This window comes from Schistocerca serialis, chromosome 1, assembly GCF_023864345.2.
Source record: "Schistocerca serialis cubense isolate TAMUIC-IGC-003099 chromosome 1, iqSchSeri2.2, whole genome shotgun sequence".
Lineage (NCBI taxonomy): Eukaryota > Metazoa > Arthropoda > Insecta > Orthoptera > Acrididae > Schistocerca > Schistocerca serialis.
In genome coordinates this window covers 1,043,464,376-1,043,487,876 of record NC_064638.1, presented here as the reverse complement: position 1 = coordinate 1,043,487,876, position 23,501 = coordinate 1,043,464,376, and the positions used below count along the sequence as shown (strand labels likewise).

Below are 23,501 nucleotides of genomic sequence, written 5' to 3'. Positions count from 1 at the left end.
CTTAATAATAATAAGAAATGTAAAGATCTTTTCTAGCAAGCCAGCCGGTGAATATTAAGACGAAGGGCTCCACCAGAGATTCTACTAGGCTGATTTCACGTAAATAATATATTTAAACTGTACACAGATAAAGGACAGAGAGAGAGAGAGAGAGAGAGAGAGAGAGAGAGAGAGAGAGAGAGTGAGAGAATCCTCCATTAGCATAATTGTTTCTCTGTCTTTTCACGGATCAGCCTAACTAGACAACACGAAGCCCTGACTTTATTGTACCGATTTATGTGTGAGAGGGAAAGAACGATGAGGTCTTAAAGAGATGCATAATATGTCAAAAAACAAAGCCGGATTCAAAAGGGACTAAGCACCCATTATGCTCAATATTAGTACAAGAACCAAAAGAATTAATTTCATGCGATCTGTGTGGACCGTTACCTACTTCAAGAGGTGGTGTTAAATATGTGTTGGCATTTCTCGATGTGTGTACGAAATACGTAAAGCTATACCCGATAAAGGCGGCTACAGCCAAAGTAATTGTATTAAGATTGATAAGGGATTATCTTCCACATGTTGGTACACCTAAGGCGATCATAACAGACAATGCTAAAATATTCATGGGACTCCGATGGAAGCAGACTTTGTCTCAAGTCGGTGTGAAACATATACTAACATCATTTTACCACCCACAAGGCAATTTGGTTGAGAGGATTTTTAGAGAATTCAATCGATTTATGAGGACGTATTGCCATAATAAGCAAACTGCGTGGGCAAATTATGTGGAAGAGTTTGAGCAGATATACAATAACATGCCCCACTCCTCAACTGGATATACACCTTGTGAATTGATGTTCGGAGCAAAAGAGGGAAACTTCTGGACTGACCATATCCCCAAAACTCAGGAAACTGAGATGCCTTGGGAAGAAAAAATAAGACAAGCTATCATAAATATGACGAAAAAGGCTGATCAAAGAAAACAACGATATGACAAATTAATCAAAAGGGTACAGACATACCATGTCGGAGAGAAGGTACTAGTTAAACGATATACCAAATCATCCGTAATAAAGAAAAGTATAAAGAAATGGGAGTTACTATATACTGGACCATACATTATCCTACAAATTCCAAATCCGGGGGCTTATCTGTTAGCATACCCGGGATCGAACAAAATAAAAGGGTTATTTTCTCATAACGACTTAAGAAAGTATAATGAAGATTAGAAGATAGGGAGGAATGGTGTTCCGAGTGACAGAAATGAACGCTCGTAAAAAACATAACAATAAACTGTGTGTGTAGTGATAGAAACCTTTAAATTGAAATAGTTAATCAGTGACATAGAGTATAGAAATAGTGACTAACTATTATTATCGAGTGTTGTAAAGAAGATAGTGGAGATAGGCTTCACCTGTGGTTTGGGTGAACATAGAACTTTAGCATTGCTGATGTCATCAAGAATGATTAAGGATCTAACTGACCTTCAAGAAGAATGAAATGTTTCCCGTAAATGACGCGGAATAATCAAAAGAGGTTCCGAGTGAATCTACATCTACATCTACATTGATACTCCGCAAGCCACCCAACAGTTTGTGGCGGAGGGCACTTTACGTGCCACTGTCATTACCTCCCTTTCCTGTTCCAGTCGCGTATGGTTCGCGGGAAGAACGACTGTCTGAAAGACTCCGTGCGCGCTCTAATCTCTCTAATTTTACATTCGTGATCTCCTCGGGAAGTATAAGTAGGGGGAAGCAATATATTCGATACCTCATCCAGAAACGCACCCTCTCGAAACCTGGCGAGCAAGCTACACCGCGATGCAGAGCGAATCTCTTGCAGAGTCTGCCACTTGAGTTTATTAAACATCTCCGTAACGCTATCACGGTTACCAAATAACCCAGTGACGAAACGCGCCGCTCTTCTTTGGATCTTCTCTATCTCCTCCGTCAACCCGACCTGGTACGGATCCCACACTGATGAGCAATACTCAAGTATAGGTCGAACGAGTGTTTTGTAAGCCACCTCCTTTGTTGATGGACTACATTTTCTAAGCACTCTCCCAATGAATCTCAACCTGGTACCCGCCTTACCAACAATTAATTTTATATGATCATTCCACTTCAAATCGTTCCGCACGCATACTCCCAGATATTTTACAGAAGTAACTGGTACCAGTGTTTGTTCCGCTATCATATAATCATACAATAAAGGATCCTTCTTTCTATGTATTCGCAATACATTACATTTGTCTATGTTAAGGGTCAATTGCCACTCCCTGCACCAAGTGCCTATCCGCTGCAGATCTTCCTGTATTTCGCTACAATTTTCTAATGCAGCAACTTCTCTGTATACTACAGCATCATCCGCGAAAAGCCGCATGGAACTTCCGACACTATCTACTAAGTCATTTATATATATTGTGAAAAGCAATGGTCCCATAACACTCCCCTGTGGCACGCCAGAGGTTACTTTAACGTCTGTAGACGTCTCTCCATTGATAACAACATGCTGTGTTCTGTTTGCTAAAAACTCTTCAATCCAGCCACACAGCTGGTCTGATATTCCGTAGGCTCTTACTTTGTTTATCAGGCGACAGTGCGGAACTGTATCGAACGCCTTCCGGAAGTCAAGAAAAATAGCATCTACCTGGGAGCCTGTATCTAATATTTTCTGGGTCTCATGAACAAATAAGGCGAGTTGGGTCTCACACGATCGCTGTTTCCGGAATCCATGTTGATTCCTACATAGTAGATTCTGGGTTTCCAGAAATGACATGATACGCGAGCAAAAAACATGTTCTAAAATTCTACAAGAGATCGACGTAAGAGATATAGGTCTATAGTTTTGCGCATCTGCTCGACGACCCTTCTTGAAGACTGGGACTATCTGTGCTCTTTTCCAATCATTTGGAACCCTCCGTTCCTCTAGAGACTTGCGGTACACGGCTGTTAGAAGGGGGGCAAGTTCTTTCGCGTACTCTGTGTAGAATCGAATTGGTATCCCGTCAGGTCCAGTGGACTTTCCTCTATTGAGTGTTTCCAGTTGCTTTTCTATTCCTTGGACACTTATTTCGATGTCAGCCATTTCTTCGTTTGTGCGAGGATTTAGAGAAGGAACTGCAGTGCGGTCTTCCTCTGTGAAACAGCTTTGGAAAAAGGTGTTTAGTATTTCAGCTTTACGCGTGTCATCCTCTGTTTCAATGCCATCATCATCCCGTAGTGTCTGGATATGCTGTTTCGATCCACTTACTGATTTAACGTAAGACCAGAACTTCCTAGGATTTTCTGTCAAGTCGGTACATAGAATTTTACTTTCGAATTCAATGAACGCTTCACGCATAGCCCTCCTTACGCTAACTTTGACATCGTTTAGCTTCTGTTTGTCTGAGAGGTTTTGGCTGCGTTTAAACTTGGAGTGGAGCTCTCTTTGCTTTCGCAGTAGTTTCCTAACTTTGTTGTTGTACCACGGTGGGTTTTTCCCGTCCCTCACAGTTTTACTCGGCACGTACCTGTCTAAAACGCATTTTACGATTGCCTTGAACTTTTTCCATAATCACTCAACATTGTCAGTGTCGGAACAGAAATTTTCGTTTTGATCTGTTAGGTAGTCTGAAATCTGCCTTCTATTACTCTTGCTAAACAGATAAACCTTCCTCCCTTTTTTTATATTCCTATTAACTTCCATATTCAGGGATGCTGCAACGGCCTTATGATCACTGATTCCCTGTTCTGTACATACAGATTCGAAAAGTTCGGGTCTGTTTGTTATCAGTAGGTCCAATATGTTATCTCCACGAGTCGGTTCTCTGTTTAATTGCTCGAGGTAATTTTCGGATAGTGCACTCAGTATAATGTCACTCGATGCTCTGTCCCTACCACCCGTCCTAAACATCTGAGTGTCCCAGTCTATATCTGGTAAATTGAAATCTCCACCTAAGACTATAACATGCTTAGAAAATTTATGTGAAATGTATTCCAAATTTTCTCTCAGTTGTTCTGCCACTAATGCTGCTGAGTCGGGAGGTCGGTAAAAGGAGCCAATTATTAACCTAGTTCCGTTGTTTAGTGTAACCTCCACCCATAATAATTCACAGGAACTATCCACTTCTACTTCACTACAGGATAAACTACTACTAACAGCGATGAACACTCCACCACCGGTTGCATGCAATCTATCCTTTCTAAACACCGTCTGTACCTTTGTAAAAATTTCGGCAGAATTTATCTCTGGCTTAAGCCAGCTTTCTGTACCTATAACGATTTCAGCTTCGGTGCTTTCTATCAGCGCTTGAAGTTCCGGTACTTTACCAACGCAGATTCGACAGTTGACAATTACAATACCGTTTGCTGCTTGGTCCCCGCATGTCCTGACTTTGCCCCGCACCCGTTGAGGCTGTTGCCCTTTCTGTACTTGCCCAAGGCCATCTAACCTAAAAAACCGCCCAGCCCACGCCACACAACCCCTGCTACCCGTGTAGCCGCTTGTTGCGTGTAGTGGACTCCTGACCTATCCAGCGGAACCCGAAACCCCACCACCCTATGGCGCAAATCGAGGAATCTGCAGCCCACACGGTCGCAGAACCGTCTCAGCCTCTGATTCAGACCCTCCACTCGGCTCTGTACCAAAGGTCCGCAGTCAGTCCTGTCGACGATGCTGCAGATGGTGAGCTCTGCTTTCATCCCGCTAGCGAGACTGGCAGTCTTCACCAAATCAGATATCCGCCGGAAGCCAGAGAGGATTTCCTCCGATCCATAGCGACACACATCATTGGTGCCGACATGAGCGACCACCTGCAGATGGGTGCACCCTGTACCCTTCATGGCATCCGGAAGGACCCTTTCCACATCTGGAATGACTCCCCCCGGTATGCACACGGAGTGCACATTGGTATTCTTCCCCTCTCTTGCTGCCATTTCCCTAAGGGGCCCCATTACGCGCCTGACGTTGGAGCTCCCAACTACCAGTAAGCCCACCCTCTGCGACTGAATATTCATATATAATCTCGTGTGAACGCTTACATGTGTAGACGTGTGAAGGGATGTGTTGTGGTAGTGAATCGTGAGTGACGGTTAACGCCGCAAAGATAATTTCCCGCGCAAAACAGTTGACGTCGGCGCGAGAATTAAAATCGATATAGACGATACAGATATGCTTTGTAAGAGACTCGCACCAAACGCGAGGATAAACTGATTCATGTTGAACTCTAAAAGGAATAGGTGTTATAATTAGAAGTTAAGAGTTTTTAATTTATTAATGAATGATTAAAGAAAGTAATATTCATAGATTCAGTAGTAATTTAATGGTTCGTGTTCGTTTGGGAATTTTGTGTGAAAAATCCATTTCCATATGTGAGCATGGATGAACACCGTATGAATCAGAGAGTAATTGAAAGAAGCGAATCCGCATTCCTCAGTGCTAATAACTTTTACATTTCAGCACTCAAGCGAAGAAATATATGTATTTAGAATAAAAAGTTTTGAGTATAGCTAAATTATATGACTTATCAAGGAAATATGGATGATGTCTTGGTATAAAATGAACTACACTTTCCATTATTCGATGATTTGAATCCAAAATCTATAGTAAGTTACATGAATCCTTTAAATTACGAAGAACAAATCAGTGATAGAAAATGTGTTAGAACTTTTGGACTTACAAGCACAAGTGGGGAGGCAAAGTCAAAAGGAGTATTCAAAAGGGAGTAAATCGGATGATGCTTTTGGCAACATCATTAGTTAATGGTTGAATTCCTTGAAGTACGTCGTAACAAAAAGGATCCTTGAAGCCATAAGGATTTTGCTTTCAAAAAGGAGAATCTTGGACGGTGCAACCTAATCAGTTCTCTTACAGGAAGAGTTTTCCTTTTGGTCATTGCTAATTCTTTTGGAATGAATGTTGCATGTGAATTCGAGTATCCCTGTTCCTTCTACTCTTCCCATTGTGGGCCGCGTAGAAGATCAACTACAGAGGGGGCCGCGTAGAAGACCGACTACAAATGTGGACGTCGGGGACATGCAAGACCCGGGGGAGTTTAGCACCGTAAGATATTGTACCAGGAGCAAGATTGTAAAACGAGAATTCACGTTATTTATTGTAAAACGTTTTTTTTGCTAGAGGCACAAACCACTCTTCTCCAAATCGTGATACAAATTGATCCCTGTCTTTCCTTTAGAGATCTATTTCAAAATTATATATTTTTTTCTTCTATAGGCTTTCCTATCTTCTATGTACCGTAGGCTGGGGGTCTAGGCTTAAGAGGTTTTCCAAGGTTTCCCTGCTTAAGAAAGTTCCCGAATGGGTAGACCCTGACATCAGTTCATGAAAGATCACCTTCCTTGGCTGTGCAGAGCAAATATAACACCTAGATGCACGTAAAAGCAATACAGCCGCGGTACCGGTCTCTTCATTTCTTCTGTCTTCAACATTTCTTTTCTTCGTCTGTCTCAAATATAATATTCTTTTTCAGTCGGAGGACTGACAATCATCACTTCCGGGTTATCCACGCTAATAGATAGCTCGCGAAGTGTGTTCGGTGAATCAAAATTGAGCTCACAAACTTCGCTCGCTGCGAGGGGCATTGTAATCTCCCCACGGAAAATTACCCTCTACCACGCAATAATTAATAATGGTCAGCCAAATCATCCACATGTATTTACGTTTGAAAAGTATCTGATCAGATTTTCTAGTAATATATGCGCCGACAGCTCGTCGACGCCAAGGTATTTTTCTAGTACGTTTATTCTTTGGAACAACAGAGGTACAGAAATGTATGCTCCATGGTTATTATAGAGAGAGAGAGGAACAGCTTCGGAAGTATCGGTTGGAAGATTGTCGGATTGCTAAAGGAGATTTATTTACTCTTCTTCGCGCTAAAGCGAGCTAGGAAAGTTTGTGCCGCTAGCGTGATAGATAAAGAGAAAGAAAAACCTGTAAAAGAAAATTACATGAGACTTGGAACCAACAGAAAACGGAACATGTACGGAAATGGATTCAATATACAATTTTCCTCAGAAATAAGGTTTGTGGCCATTTTATTCTAGAGTGAATGACGAATGAGTTCTCTGTCTGAACCATTGATGATTGTCTGGGCCCTGTAATTAATTGGGAAGTTTCAGCTGTGACGAAGAGAGCCTGCAATCTCTGAGTTTTTTGAAATCGTCCAAAAAGGCTTCGTCCACATCTGAAATTTTAGATCTGTCGTAAACTGAACGAATTGTTCAAACGATCGATTTTCCCAACTGAATGCAGCGCTTAATAATAATAAGAAATGTAAAGATCTTTTCTAGCAAGCCAGCCGGTGAATATTAAGACGAAGGGCTCCACCAGAGATTCTACTAGGCTGATTTCACGTAAATAATATATTTAAACTGTACACAGATAAAGGACAGAGAGAGAGAGAGAGAGAGAGAGAGAGAGAGAGTGAGAGAATCCTCCATTAGCATAATTGTTTCTCTGTCTTTTCACGGATCAGCCTAACTAGACAACACGAAGCCCTGACTTTATTGTACCGATTTATGTGTGAGAGGGAAAGAGCGATAAAGGCGACAGATACACTTCTGTACAGACAAAACATTACACCAAGTTAGCGGCAAGCTGCATTCACATAGACTTTCATCATTTTCAAAAGCAGAGTAGAATTCATTATATCATGGAGTAGATGAAGCAATTTTGCGTCCTGGGCAGCAAAATAACCAATGACAGACGGGACAAGGAGGACATCAAAAGCGGGCCAGCACTGGTGAAGAGGACATTTCTTGTCAATAGAAGTTAATAGTATCAAACATAGGCCTCAATCTGAGGAAGAAATTTCTGAGAATATACGTTTGGAGCACAACATTGTATGGTAGTAAAACAGGGACTGTGGGAAAATCAGAAGAGAATCGAAGCATTTGATATGTGGTACTACAAACGAATGTTGAAAATTAGGCAAACCGATATGGTAAGTAATGAGGAATTCTGCACAGAATCAGAAAGGAGAGGAATATGTAGAAAACACTGACAAGGAGAATGGGCAGGATAGTAATACGTCAGTTAAGACATCAGAGAATGACGTCCATGTTACTAGAAGGAGCTGTAGAGGATAAAAATCTAGAGGAAGACAGAAATTGGAATACAGTCAGCAAATAATCGAGGACGTAGGTTACAAGTGCTTCTCTGAGGTGAAGAGGTTGCACAGAAGAAAAATTTGTGGCAGGCCGCATCAAACCAGTCAGAACACTGATGACTCAAAGAAAAAGAAGCAATTTGTTCATGTTACACCCTCACCTACTTACTAAACCAATCAAAGTATCTTTCAGACTTTCATAGCAACAGTTCCATAGTTTGCTAATAGAAAAATTCAATAATGTATCTCGCTCAGTGGAAGCTCATTGATGCACATCATGGAAATTAGTGGACCACAAACGGTGAACTGAGACATTATCAAGATTACCCGACCACATGTGTTTCGGTTGCAAGTAGCTAACAACTTCGTGTTCTCCGTTTTTTTCTTCTTATACTCTAATGGAGTCATTTTTGTACTTTAGTCTCATATTCATAATTTTTCCTCAGTCCCCCCCCCCCCCCCCCCCCGAATGCAATCGATAAATCAAATACCATACCTAATGTCTTCAATTTTTCAGTTCGTTATGTGATAAGAATAAGTGCACTCCATCAGCAGACGGCGCTTTGCGGAATTTATGTAGCATAAGATCCTTTCCCCCCACCTCCTCCAATCCACTCTCTACCCAAATTACGCCACAAGAAAAGAAGGGACGGATATTAGGCTTTAACGTCCCGACGATTACGACGTCATTAGTGACGTAGAAGGAACAATGAGCAGGAACTCGGACGCTTCCTATTTCAAAGAAATCATTCCATCGTTTCATAAAGATATTTAAGGAAACTGCGAACACTTGAATGAGGGTGCCGATATGCGGATGGGAATGTTGAAGGATAGCTCTCGTAAAGTAGCTCTCCTAATGTACATCTTCTTCCTTAAAGCGTCTCCCATTATCATCGGTTGAATAATTCTGTGGCGCTCTCGTGTTGGATGTCGAATCCAACACCAAAAGCGCCCCTGAAGTTCTCTCCGCTATTCCAGTTTGGTAGGGGCCTCAGGTTGACAGAAGGTCGAAAGTTTTTCAGCTTTGACTTTCGCAAACGACCTTCTTCGTGGATGAGAGACTCTTCTTAAGTACTCTTCGAAAGAATCACTAACTGACACGCGCGAATGACATTACGTTTGTTTCTATCTGTGTACAGATACTTCGACCATCATCGTTGTTTCAATAATCCATAAGTGGACCTCGATGTTTGCGAAACGCATCTCGACATCTTTCGTGGGTGGTTATAATTAAAACGACAGTGTTCTGAGTACTTCAGTTCGGGCTATGTACATCGCAGGACCTTGAAACATCGTAGGTATGTTCATTAATCACAGCGCTCGCAGATTATGCTGAAAGAATAATTGTTCCATTTTCTCTCACGGAGTGAAATTATGGCGCTGTAAACTGACGGTGTGTGTCGTGGGCGCAGGAAAAGAGGAGCAACGAAGAGGCACATTATAAAGGTAGTGCGGACACGTTTCTTAATGAATGGTCACAAATTAAAAGTGTTCTGTATGGTCTCCTAATTGAGCAATATGGTGCGTTCGTAACACGGCATAGTCGACAATTGTTCGCCAAAATTCCGCTGTAATCAGAGCGTCGTGTCATCGTCTAAGGGATCCAATAATAGACTCAGAATTTAAAAGAGATTTGGAAGACTTAAGATCGGATAAGGCAGAAGGGACAGATAACATTCCATCAGAATTTCTAAAATTATTGGAGGAAGTGATAACAAAACTTCTATTCACTTTGGTGTGTGGGGTATATGGGTCTGGCGATATACTATCCGACGTTCAGAAGAACATCATCCACACAATTCGGAAGATGGCAGGAGTCAACAAGTGCGAGATTTATCGTTCTATCAGCTTAACAGCTCATACATCCAAGCTACTGACGATAAAAACATACAGAAAAATGAAAAAGAAAATTGAGGATGTGTTAGGTGACTTGTTTGGCTTTAGGAAAGGTAAAGGCACCAGAGAGGCAGTTCTAACGTTTGCGGTTGATAGCGGAAGCAAGCCTAAAAAAAAAAAAAAAAAAAATGAAGAGACGTTAATAGGATTTGTCGACCTGGAAAAAGCGTTCGACAATGTAAAACTGTTCAAGATGTTCGAAATTCTGAGAAATACGGGGGTAAGCTGTAGGGAGGGACGGGTAGTGTGCAATACGTACAAGAGCCAAGAGGGAATAACAAGAGTGGGTGACCAAGAACTAAGTGCTCGAAATAAGAAGCGTGTAACACAGGGACGTAGTCTTTCGCCCTTACTATTCAATCTATTCGTCGAAGAAGCCATGATGTAAATAAAAGGGAGAATTAGCAGTGGAATTAAAATTCAAGGTGAAAGGATATTAATGATACGATTCGCTGATGACATTCGCTGAGTGAAAGTGAAGAAGAATACGTGATCTGCTGAATGGAACGAGAATATGGACTGAAAGTAAATCGAAGAAACACCAAAGTAACACCTGATAACATATTCCTATAACTAATTTAGTAACATTTTTATGTAAACCTTGTTTCTTCAAACACATACACAAACAAACAAAAACAAATTGGTTAGATTGTGGCACATGCAAGTGCATAAAATTTTAGGTGATTTGCATCTACATATTCTACATTCCTTTTGTTTTTATTCATTCCAGAGAATTGTATTTCCTCAATATTAATTTACTTTAAAGTGTATTTTCGTCAAAAATTACATGACTGATTGTTTTTCATGGACTGCACTGTAGCTTGTATTTTACATGCTCATATTTTACTTAGTTATCGTTAATAAAGTTTAATATTTCCTGTTTAGAAATTAGAACGCTCATAGTCAGAGCAAATCATTGTGGAAAATAATAATATCGAGGTAACTGTGATAAATAGTATTTCATAAGATAAAAATAATATTTACAATATTAAGAAATAGACCTCACTAGAGCTAAAATGTCTGACAAGATAGAGTCTGATAGTTCGAGAGGCTAACAGAAAAGCGCTAGAACAATAGAGAGCGCAATATTGGTTACGAATCGTAATTTATAGTAGTAACAGAGATGTTAATGCCGTGTAGATCACAGTAAGCTTGTCATTAACACTCAAACAACTAGCGTTACGTGATCGCTGCAGTTCATGCAAAATATATCTTTCCTTTGACATAAATAATTAATTATTTCTACCGAGTCATGGGAGGCGTTATTTCACAATTGGCAGTTATGATTTTCAGTAGTAAAATATGTCAAAGCATGTATGACATGTTATACATCTGCGACAATTTCTGTATTTCCATTGATTCAACGGTTTTTCTGTTTTGATCTTATTTGGTTTCACATTGTCACATTGTCCACTTTTATATGTTGTAAAGCTGCCACTGAAGATGGTTAAAGACCGAAACCAGTAGCAGAAGAAATATCGTTATCAGAGACTGCACAGTGCTATGCATTTTGTAAAATATTATTATTCCTCATTAGTCTCCATATACTAATATGTTCCTTCACATGTCATCATTAGTAAACTGTACGCAATAAGTTGAAAATCCATTATCCATATTTCATTAGCACTAAAACCATCACTACCCTAGATGACCTCAAAGCATCATTAATCACTTCATTTCTACAACCGCATCTGGTAACCAGTTCCAGTTACATTAACCCTTCTTTCCACCAAAGATTCCTTTTCCAACTTACCTAATCAGCAGGAGTTGCGGTCATATCAAATAGCATTGGCTCCAGACAGAAAAGAGTAAAAGAAAAATGGAAGAGCACAGTAGGAATAGAACTGTATAGGAAAGAGTCAGGTTACAGTGTACCAGAAAATAAGAATAGACATCCCCAGGTGATATAGGCATCACTCGTTAAGTGGTGTGGCTATCAATGTCAGCGGATCCCCAACCTCGTTTTACTCTTACTGTCACTGTAAATATCTCTTCAGGTCAACAATGTTTCTTAATCCCAAATGTTTTCCAGATTTCCATTATTCAAGTCCGTAAGCATTTGGATGTGGCTTTTCTACTACACTAAAAGGACTCTATCATGCATAAACTTCCTTGTTTGTGAAATTCCACCAATTCACACAATAAATTGTTGGTTCTTCACATCAACTCACAAGAGAACAAACTTACTGCTTCATGCTTAAAATGCTTGATTACCTCCTCAAAATACTCTAGATATTGCGCCCATGCAGTATGCTTTCTATGGAAGTATGTTGTACACGACATATTAAGCTCTTTCATAATATGCTCACACACATTACCTTGAGGACAGTCTGCTGAAATTTTAATATGTTCAATATTTTTACTTTCTAAACATTCATTGAACCTTTCCACAAAAAATTGTGGACCATTATCTGGTAATATGGCTTTAGGTTCTCTGACTGTAATAAAGTAGTCCTTTTATAGTTTACTTTCTGATACTTTTGCATTTGCTTTTCTACTGGATTATAATTTTACAAATTTGATCAACCTATTAAGTAGCGCAAAAGCATTTTCACACCCTCCTCTTGTTACAAGAAAAGGACCGAACAAGTTCACAGCCATTACATCAAGTTTGCTTTGCTGTTCCACACTATACATTGTAGCAAAAATATGCACACCCTCTTTGTATAACAATGAATTCTCATTCTAACCCCCTTCTTTTACACTTCTAGATAATGTATCAGTAATTCCATTTTCAGATTGTTTAATGTACTTAGTCCCAATATCATACTGCTGAACACGTAAGGCCCACCTAGTTAATCAATGCCGTATGATCACTCAACACAATCACTTTGCACCCTAGCAAATACTGATGAAATATTTGCAGACAAAATACAATAGCCAAAGCCTTCTTTTCTGATAGGCAATACTTCCTCTCTGATTGCTGAAAAGATCTACCAGCGAAAACTACAGTTTTGTGAACCTCTTCCTCTCCTTCCTTATTCACTTGAAACAGTTCTACACCAATTCCATACCCACGTGCGTTCGTCATCAAACAAAAAGGCTTAGTGAAGTCTAGATGGTGAAGTGTTTCACTGTTACATAAAGCTTCACACAAAATAAGAGTGCAGCGGGTGTTCTTAACCAACCACACATGTGCTTCGCTAGTACAAAGAATATTCCACTCCTATGCGTCATTCATTTCCATGTAAGCAAAAAAACGAGGGGCACAGTCACGGCGTTGTAGCCTATCTTAGTCACGGCGTTGTGGCCTATCTTGGGGCTTCATTTGCTGCGCATTCTGAATGTTGTGTGGATACCAGTGTAAAATGCGCCGAAAATTTTTTTGAACAGGTGACCAGGGCAAAGACTGTTCCTGCGACATAGCTCGAGTACAGGCTGCAGAATTGGAATCATGTGATGTAGCTACAGAAACGACAACAACCTATGTCATGGAGCCGCCTTCCTCTCCTTGCTGCACCACCTCGTTCACCTGACACTTATTATTTCTTGATCCTTTGCTGCAGCCCATTTATTGTCATGGGGCCTCTTCACACGTGTTCTGTCGGCGACATTTCCGCAATACAGTGCTTTCATATCTGTCTTTCTGACTAAACAACTTTACCTGTAGTGCATGGTCTTTCCTCTCAATAGCTATTGCGTTTCTTAACTCTTTACACCAACAGTCACTTCGCAAAAGAAATCGACATGCTTTCTAAGTGACAAACACAGCATACTAATGTCAAAACAGGAAACCTTTCAAATTATTATTTCTTACAGCCTGGTGGCAGAAAGAAAAACTATTCTTTTCAGCATACTCCTTGAGTGAACCGATCAATGAACTTACCTACGATGTATAAATCCCGCACTGCAAAACTGGGAACACTTTTAATTTAATTGTAAGCATCCTGTACTATTCGTTTCGTCGCCCTGTATTGGCGTGGTAATTGTCATAACATTTCGTGGTTGTATGCGCTTTACAAAATACTTATAATAGTTATTTCTGTTTTTATTGTAGGCTTGGTCGTGCACCTTAAGGCAGACGTCTCCAGTTCTTATTTGACGAGGTAAGTGTTAAACACAATAATCACTGTTGAATGTATGTTCGATAGTTACATATGACAATTTCCACTCTCAAAGCCGTTCACTTTATGGAACGAACCGCAATCTCTTCCTCACGGTCTCAAGGCGACTACAACTTGTAGTATTTATAAAGGACTGTCGCATCACTGTTGCGATTCTTAACTGGTATATTACACAAAATTACAGCGTGATGTCATCACAAGAGGACTTACAGTAAATCACCTCTTGACGGGTTATTCAGTGACATATTTTCGTATTCATGTGAAGTTGTTTAAGATGAGCTCTTGAGATCAGATAGGGGTGACGGCGACTTCAATTTTCTACTTTACAATTATACGCTAACGTACCTGCTCGCTCTGTATGTCTGATGTCAATCTCTAAGACATAAAAATTACTAAGGAAATGTTATTACAACTGTTAAAACGGTACATTCAGTAATTTGACAATGATAGGTGCACTTTGATTCACCATTCTCAAAACACGGCTGCAGGGCACTTGTGTATGGTGCACGCAAGGTCAGGATGTAATCTAATACCCAGACCCTGCAGATTGGGCAACTGCATGTCAGGAAAATGAAGGTTACTCATTCGCTGTGCTATCTCCACTACACATAATGACCCCATCACCTTTTTCTCCGTCCCTCCCCCACCCTCCCCACCCATCTGTCTGGACCAGTCTTGCAGTGAGCCATATCATTTGTGCTCTGTTCATTGACGCCATAGGCTCTGGTCTGCCTGCGATCAAAGGGTCGGTAGTTTTTTGCAAGTAATAACTGATATACAACGTATTTCCTATATATTAACAATATAATTCAAAGTTTTTGCAATCTATTTTTTGTTTTCTTCAGCAGATGTTTTATTAATGACATTTTTCTTCCTTACAACAATTACTTTAGTTCCAGTTTTATTATCAACACTTTTCAAAATATTTTTGGACCCATTATTTTTTATTTCAATAGAGAATTTATATACGTATACATGTCTATTTACTAATACTAGTAGGTACAGAGATACTGATATACAGAGAATTACTAATATTTTAAACTACAACGGTGTGCTGAAACAAAACGCCTCGGAATATTTTATGCGAAAACTCATAAATATTTTTCAAATGTATCAAAGGTTATTAATCTTCAACATCTCCATCATTCTACATTGTTATTTCTCAAAATAGTTGCCCTGACGACGAGCACATTCCTTCCAACAAGAGACAGTTTATTGATACCTTCACCGCAGTATTTTTAACTCTGTTGACAGAGTCACAATCTCCATCAAAACCTCACCTCTGCTTGCACTGCCTCTTCACTATTAAAGCAAAGTCCTCGAAGGTTTGTTTTAAGTCTTGGGAACGTATGAAAATCGGATGGAGCCAAGTCGGGACTAAATGGAGGATAATCGATGACAGTGAACCCAAGGTGTCGGATCGTTGCATACGTCACAGCTATTATGTGTGATCCATCACTATCATGCTGAAGGATAGTGTGCTCCATGTGTGGATGAACACTTTGAACTTGAAATTCGATTACAGCTCATTCTTTCTCACGCACTGACATAATGATGTTAGACACAGTCATGTTACACGCTGCAGAACTGGGGTGGCTCCTGTGAAATCTAATCTGATCAAATGGGGTTTGTTGGACGAAAATGACGACAAATGCGACTGCGGCACTCGACAGGACATGGAACATCTCCTACAATGCCCAGCCTGCCCGCACAGATGCACCCTCGACGATCTATGGCTGGCTAAAGAAGAAGCATTGGACATTGCCCAAATTGTAGTTTCCGGACACGAAAAAGTAAAGTAAGTACACGCTGCAGTTTGGAGACCTCTAGAGGCAGAGGGCTACAAACGTGTAGATATGAGGAATAACGTTCTAGAATTTTAATAACGTTTGTTTTATTTAAAAAGCTTAGGGACTTTCACATACAAAATTCGAAGGAATTAGGTTTCAGCACGTCCTCATTACATTAGCAAAGAAGAATCTATAAACTACATTTCCCATGGCAAACAAAATTTAATTAATAATTTTTGGTTGGTTCTTCAAATTCTTAATAAAATTAATATTTTTCTTTTTGCAACAGTGTTTCCTGTTTTCTATACACTTGTCATTCTTTTATCCAACATACAGAGTCTTTTACTAGGTGAATCGAACTTTAATCTTACCAATTGGTACAACTAACAGCGTGGGAAGAAAATACCACACACGCACGGACACACAATAACTCTCACAATTATTCATAGTACAATTGTATATAGGGTGAGTCAGCTGTCCGTATTGATGGATTTTGTGAAACCTGCAATGTCTTCAAACCCATGCTGTAGATATTCATATTCTCTCCCTCACTATGTACAAAGTAGGATGAAATGCAAACAGTGCAGAACACTCTGCATTCCCATTTCGTACCCAAATTTTTAAAAAATAAATCCAAACAAAATCTTGCATTAGATCCGCAATCGTAAGGCGATAAACATCTACACGAAGCTGGTGCAATAGCCCATACACTTGATACATTAGAACATGCATTTTAACACTAGCCTACGCCATGGCCATATGTCTTCTACATTTTCTCGGAGTGGTTTTCAGTGCATTCCAACTAAAACTGTTCTAATATGCCTAATAATGTTGCGGTATGCGGGGGTCTATGGCAGTTGTATCTTGACAGCTTGTCTCTAGAAAGTTCCGTCTTTACACTATTAAAGCATGTATGTGTAGTGTCATCCCTCTCCTACACCTGCTGGTTACATTAAAGTCATACAGTTTCGGTTACTCCACCTGTAAAATGCTTTCCTTCTTAAGTGTATGTGCAGTTTCGTCCTTCTCCTATGTATCGAGTGTTTACATTAAATTCCTACAGATTATATCGCAAATTTCGATTACTCACTCTATATATTACTGATACCTCACATTCCCATTTCAAATCTGCAATTTTTCCATATTTCCCTCCATTTTAAGATATTGTCCGTATTTTCCTATTTTTTTATATTTCCCCTATTTTAAATATTTATTCCACATCAGATGTGTAAATGGACAAGAATATTTGTGCTTATGTTGCTTACACACCTTTCAACAGAAACAATGATTCAGATCCCTCCCACCAACCTATAGATAATCTACAAAGCGTCTGCAGGATCATTATTCCTCTTCTTTCCTCAAATGTCAACACAGAAAGAAAAACTTACATCAACACACAATGCTAAATCCAGCTTTTATACACTCGTGAACCGAAACATTATGACTAACTAAGTAATAACTTCTTGGGCTATACCTGGGACGCAATGCGTCACCGATTCTATCCCATGGTTATACAGGAAAGTGACATCAGATTTCTATTCAAAAGTCATGTAATGTCCGTAAACAATGGGCTGTTCATTTGTGAGTGCGTCGTTGGTGCCTTATAGCCACCCAGATGAGTTGCATATCCTGCTCAAAGATGACATCACTGTCGGGGAAGACATTAAGCACGGAGGGTACAGGTGGTCTGCAGCTGTCAGTGTATCTTCGATTACTACCGCAGTCCCATACGAGCGCAGCGGAATGTCACCCATAGCATAATACTGTTCCCACGGCCTGCGTCCTTGCATCGTTGAACTTTTCGAACTGCCGTTCGCGTGGATGACGGCATTTGTAGAGACGATCATCGACCTGATATAGCAAAAACGTGATTTATCTGACGAGGTGACACGTTTCCATTGATCCACGGTTCTTTCTCAACGATCCCGTGACCACTGCCATCTTAATTATCGATGTCGTTCGGCCAACATGTGAACACGTAGGGTCATCTGCTGCGGAGCCCCAGATTCAACAATATACTATGAAGGATGTGCTCTGAAACACTTATGCGTGCACCATCATTTGCTCTTTCGGTAGAGACGTCACAGATCACCACCTGTCCTAATTTACACAGCAGGCAGGCAAGCCTCCGAATCCCACTTTATGTGAAGGACAGATTGTGGACAGTTGGTAATGTGGGTCTCACGGGAGGCGTGCAAGGGATAAGTCCTTACAGTCGCGCTATTCATCTGTGTCCTCGGTGGCTCAGATGGACAGAGCGTCTCCCATGTAAGCAGGAGATACCGGGTTCGGGTCCCGGTCGGGGCACACATATTCAGCTGTCCCCATCGAGTTATTTCAACGACACCTGCCGGCAGCTGAGGGTTTCAATTAATTCTCATTTACTCTAGAGAAGCTGCACGGTCATCAATGGTATCTGTTCTTTCGAGAACAATTACTATCTTCACACATAGTTAAAGGCTAACTGGCCATTGACCTTCGTCGGTGCGAATGCGCACAGGTTGCCCGAACTCTTACGGGAATCGTCACCTTAGTTGGGTTGAGTAATGAGTGGATGAGCAAATATCGAATAGGAACATTACGTATGTAGATTGTGAACAGCTGGGAATGTGGGTCTCACGGGGAAGCGTGCAAGTGATAAATCCTTGCAGTCGTGCTATTCATCTCTGTCCTCGGTGGCTCAGATGGCTAGAGAGTCTGCCATGTAAGCAGGAGATCCCGGCTTCGGGTCCCGGTCGGAGCACACATATTCAGCTGTCCCCATCGAGGTATATCAACAACACCTATCGGCAGCTGAGGGTTTCAATTAATTATCATGTTTTCTGTGAAGGGTCGTGGACGTCCAGCCACTTACCACCCAGTGGTAGTTTCACTGTCATTCTACCACTTCCCTAGATGTTCACTACAGAAACACGTGAACATTCGACCAGCTACGCCGTTTTCGAGATACTCGTTCACAGGTCCTGGGTAACAATAATATCACCTTTGTCAAAGTGGCTTATGTTAGTATATTTCCCCATTTGCGGCCCGTGTCGTCCCTAGAATCATTCCCCATCCGTTTACCTATATACTTCGCGTACCGTGTTACGTTCCGGCAACGCCACCAGGCGACATTCGACCTCGCGGTGGGCAGTGTTCAAAATGTCAAAATGTTTTGGCTTATCATTGTTTATCCACTAAAACACACACAAACATTACGCTGGAATGCTAGCTTTAGATATCTTAAATTTTGTTTCATGTTTACTGACCTTTTTTTGTTACGAGATCTGCCTTCTTGATCTAACAACGACGGCATCCACATTTGTACTTACTCATGTGTTGATAGAGCAGAACACAGTCCAACCATGGCTGTCAAAGAGTAATGTATACGCTAAAGACATACTATGAACGATGTTCTTCGAAACACTTACGCGTGCACTGAATACAGTCCAAAACTATGGCTGTCGAAGCTTAATATATACTCTAAAAATACAATATATATGTGACGGATGGGTAGGAGAGGGATGACACCACATGTATCTAGAGACCTGGTGTCAAGACGAAACTACCGTACGCCCCTACATGTGAGACATACTTCATCATCAATAGGTAGAGATCTACACGAATGCAGATAGCCGCAGGCACATCTGCAGGTAACTGCGGTATTTGTCACCATGAAGATAAAAGCGGTCGACACTGCAGACATCCGCGTGTTTTCTGCGGATATCCATAATAATTGCTCTATAGTTAAAGAAATAAAGGACAGTATCAGTCTTATTACACGCTTTTCGTAAAATTGTGTTAACCTCAGTCGACAAACGAACCTCTACTGTAATTTCACCTGAATTCTCTGCGGGATTCTTCGAATGATTGGAAGATTTAGTACATCTAAAGTCTCTTTTCAGCACTGTCATCTGGCAACGACCGCCTTGGCTGCGCCCAAAGAGTGACTATACATCGTCAAAAAAATGGCTCTGAGCACTATGGGACTCAACTGCTGAGGTCATTAGTCCCCTAGAACTTAGAACTAGTTAAACCTAACTAACCTAAGGACATCACACACATCCATGCCCGAGGCAGGATTCGAACCTGCGACCGTAGCGGTCTCGCGGTTTCAGACTGCAGCGCCAGAACCGCGCGGCCACTTCGGCCGGCTATACATCGTCGTTACCTTACGTTTCGCGCAGTTTGTGAAGCATGTTCTGGCTGACGTTAGAACCGTGAGGTTGGCGATCAGGGTCAATACGTCACGAGCCGACTGTTAAAATTCCGCGTTAGCCGCTGCTTGGCCGATCAGCAAGGCCACATTGTGGCGTTGCGTAAATGCCGCTGTCGGAAGCACTGTTCTGCAAGCGGTGGCGGTAGTCCGCCACTTAGAAGGCACCCTCAGATTTAGTCGTAAGATGGCCCACTAGATAAACCGTCAAAACACTGAACTAGATCAATCATGTAAACAGGAAGAAGATGTACTGAGCTGTATGTGTGTGTGTCAATTCCTAAGGGACCTTCTGAGGTCATAGGTCTCTAGGTTTTCGCACTACGTAAACTAACTTATGCTAACAACAACACACACACCCATGCCCGAGGGAGGACTCGAGCCTCCGGCGGGAGAGGGCGCGCAATCCGTGACATGGAGCCTCAAACAGAACGGCCACCCCCGCGACACTGAGCTGTGAAAAAGAGGAAGCAAAATAGGAACAGTGAACTGTCGAAGCTCAAGAAGAGCAGCATCCAGCATACTGGCTGGCCACGGCGTTGTGGTTATGTGGTTACAGTGTTGGACTGTGAAGGGGGAGGAAGAGACCCGTGTTAAAATCTCGCTTTTTGCCCCACTTTTTCGCAAAATTATGAACTTTTCGTCCGGTCGTTGACGTGTCTTTTCTCCTTCTGTAGTCTTGGTAATTGTTATATTATACAGTGGTTATAGAAAATTTCTTGTGGTAGGAACATATTATCGTGGCAAGTAAATGTGACGAATAGTGAGAGTAGGTGAGATGCCGCATCGACCTTTCACAGAAATGAAAATAACAAATAAGCGAATGTGAACCATGTTACAAGGGAATTCAAGAATCAAAACTTCCAAAAGGGAACGCAAGAGTCATAACATGTGGTACTTGTGTAGAACCAATAGGAGGTAAGAAAGTCCGGAGGTCCCTTTCACACACCTCGCTGTTGCAAACGGTCATTACACCATGACACAGACACAAACCTGAATACAGCGAGCAGACACATCAACGACCGAATGGACAGTACATAATTTTGTAAAAAAAAGAAAAAAGAAAAAAGAAAAAAATTGGGGCATGAGCGTGATCTGAACATGCCTTTCTCTGTCTAACGCCGCAACCACATAAGCAGGACGTCGTGACTATTGAAGTACGCTTGCACATCTTGATCTTTGACCATTCACGGTTTCTATCTTGCTTCTTTTTTATGCAATTCAGTTCACCTTCTTCCTGTTTTCACGCTTTATCTGTGTTCAGATTTTGACGGTCTACCCACAGGCCCCGCTTACAACTAAATCTGTGGGGATACGATGCGGAGTGTCCACTGTTAGTACCGCAGAAGCGCGGTGATGGTGCATGTCTGAAGGCGCCCATTTGAGGCAATGCTTTGTCAGTGCAGGCGCCGCTGAGGACTTCTCAGTGTCTCCGCGTGAGTGCGGCCTTAGTTGTGGTGCGGCCGACAGATGACAAGGCTCTGCTGTGCTGCACATCTGAATGTTCAAAGCAAGCGACACTGCTCTGCGCTACGCCTGCCCACTTTGATTGTTCACCACCAGACGTCTACTTGTCTGACGTATCATGAATTGCTGCAAGACAATTCAGTGGATTTCACAACTGTAGTTCCTTTCTTTTTATTTTAGAGCAGGAAGTACCGTTATCCTGTATTGAGTACAGTGTTCTGAAGAAGTATACACGCGCTGTAAACACCTGATGTGGCTAAAGATTTCCATATTATAAGCAGACGTCTCACATCTAAGTCTTGTCTCTTTTCCAGTGACAGAGCTGAATTATTCAATTAAGAAAAGCAACAACAAACAACGTAATAACTAGATTTCACTGGGACAAGCTATTCTTTGGAAATTTCGTTTCATAACCAGACTTCTGTTTAATAATCATATAGCCATAATTAACATTCGGTAAATAAAATGGAAATGCCGTGTGGCTACGGCCTCCCGTCAGAGAAGACCGTTCGCCTGGTGCAAGTCTTTCGAGTTGACGCCATTTCGGCGACTTGCGTGTCGATGGGGATGAAATTATGATGATAATAACAACACAACACCCAGTTCTTGAGCGGAGAAAATCTCCGATCCAGCCGGGAATCGAATCCGGACCGTTAGGTATGACATACCGTCGCGCTGAGCACTCAACTACCATGGGCGGACAACGTTCGGTATAATACTATGAATCTATCAGCATTTGTATTAAGGATATTTAAAAGTACATGATGGAATGCTCCTTACAGTGAGAATAGTAACACGTTGACGTAATTTAGCATAATTTAGCACTTCAATATTTGTCGACAGTATCGAGAATATGACACACCATGTTCTACTAAAATACAGTTCTGCAGAACCAGTAGAAGCGCCTGCGCGCTACTCACTATGAGATAGAATACATGGACCAGTGCCGTCAAAAAGTGGTGATGATGATGATGTAGTTTTGAGGACGCACGACCGCAAGAGCCGAATGTGAGATCTGATTACAGCAGTTGTCATCGCTTACTTATGACTTCATGACTAAGTCGCGCGCCAGGGGAACCCATACAAGAGTTCGTAGGAGGTGTCGCCAAAACGGGGGTATGAAATATTTTTAATATTCTGAAAGACGAATAACGACTTGTAAGCAGCCATAAAAAGTTCCAGTTCCGCCCCTGTCAAAAACTTGTACAATACCGATTACTAACTCATTTTCTTGAGAGAGAAACACTTGACTACAATAAATTCTTTCCTTTTCGTGATGGCTAGTGGAGGGGGTTTGTGGCACCCTCTTTCCACCGGCTATTGGTGCCCTTGCTGTCCGTTGATTGTAATTCTGCAGGAATGAACCTACCCCCCCTCCCCCCCCCCCCCAACACACACTACTTCCTATTAATTTGATACCCCACAGGTCGCATACGGCTTTTGGGCTATAAAAAAGAGGCCTTTCACTAGTCAGAACTGTTATAAAACCAGCAGTCCTGGTGTCATAGCGCTAATGAAACGCCAGTCTCTCAATGAGTGTGATGCTGCAGGAGCTAATAAGTACCTTCGATTTGATTCTAGTGATACTACTCTTACGTATTTAGCACGAATTTTTTCTATGTATGCATCTGCTTTCTTGTTCGCCGTACATAGCTGAAATTTGAGGAATTTCGTTTAGTTCCTGGATAGGAGTGTACTGTCACCGTTTATGCTCGACGCAACATTTTGTGTTATCGCGAAATAGTGGAGAGAATGTCGCTGACATGATACAGGATTTGTGGTGGACACCACTAAAACAAATCAATCACAAACTTTCTCTTTTTTGACGCCGAACTACATAGGGAGAGACGATCATCGTAATAAAATAATGGAAATCAGAGCTCGCGCGGAAAGATATAGGTGTTCGTTTCTTCCTCTCGGTTCAGAATTGGAATAATGAAGAACTATTTTGAAGGTGGTTCGATGAACACTCTGCCAGGTACTTATAAGTGCGATTC

General features: G+C 41.4%; 1 protein-coding gene across 1 annotated transcript in view; it reads left to right on the top strand.

Annotated features, from left to right (window-relative positions):
* The window catches only part of LOC126458809 (parathyroid hormone/parathyroid hormone-related peptide receptor-like), a gene marked incomplete at its 3' end in the record, with an annotated part of 611,649 nt that overhangs the window by 311,604 nt on the left and 276,544 nt on the right, over positions 1-23,501 (top strand). Inside the window, exon 3 of the mRNA XM_050095819.1 lies at positions 13,986-14,034. The remainder of the gene's footprint in view (positions 1-13,985; positions 14,035-23,501) is intronic.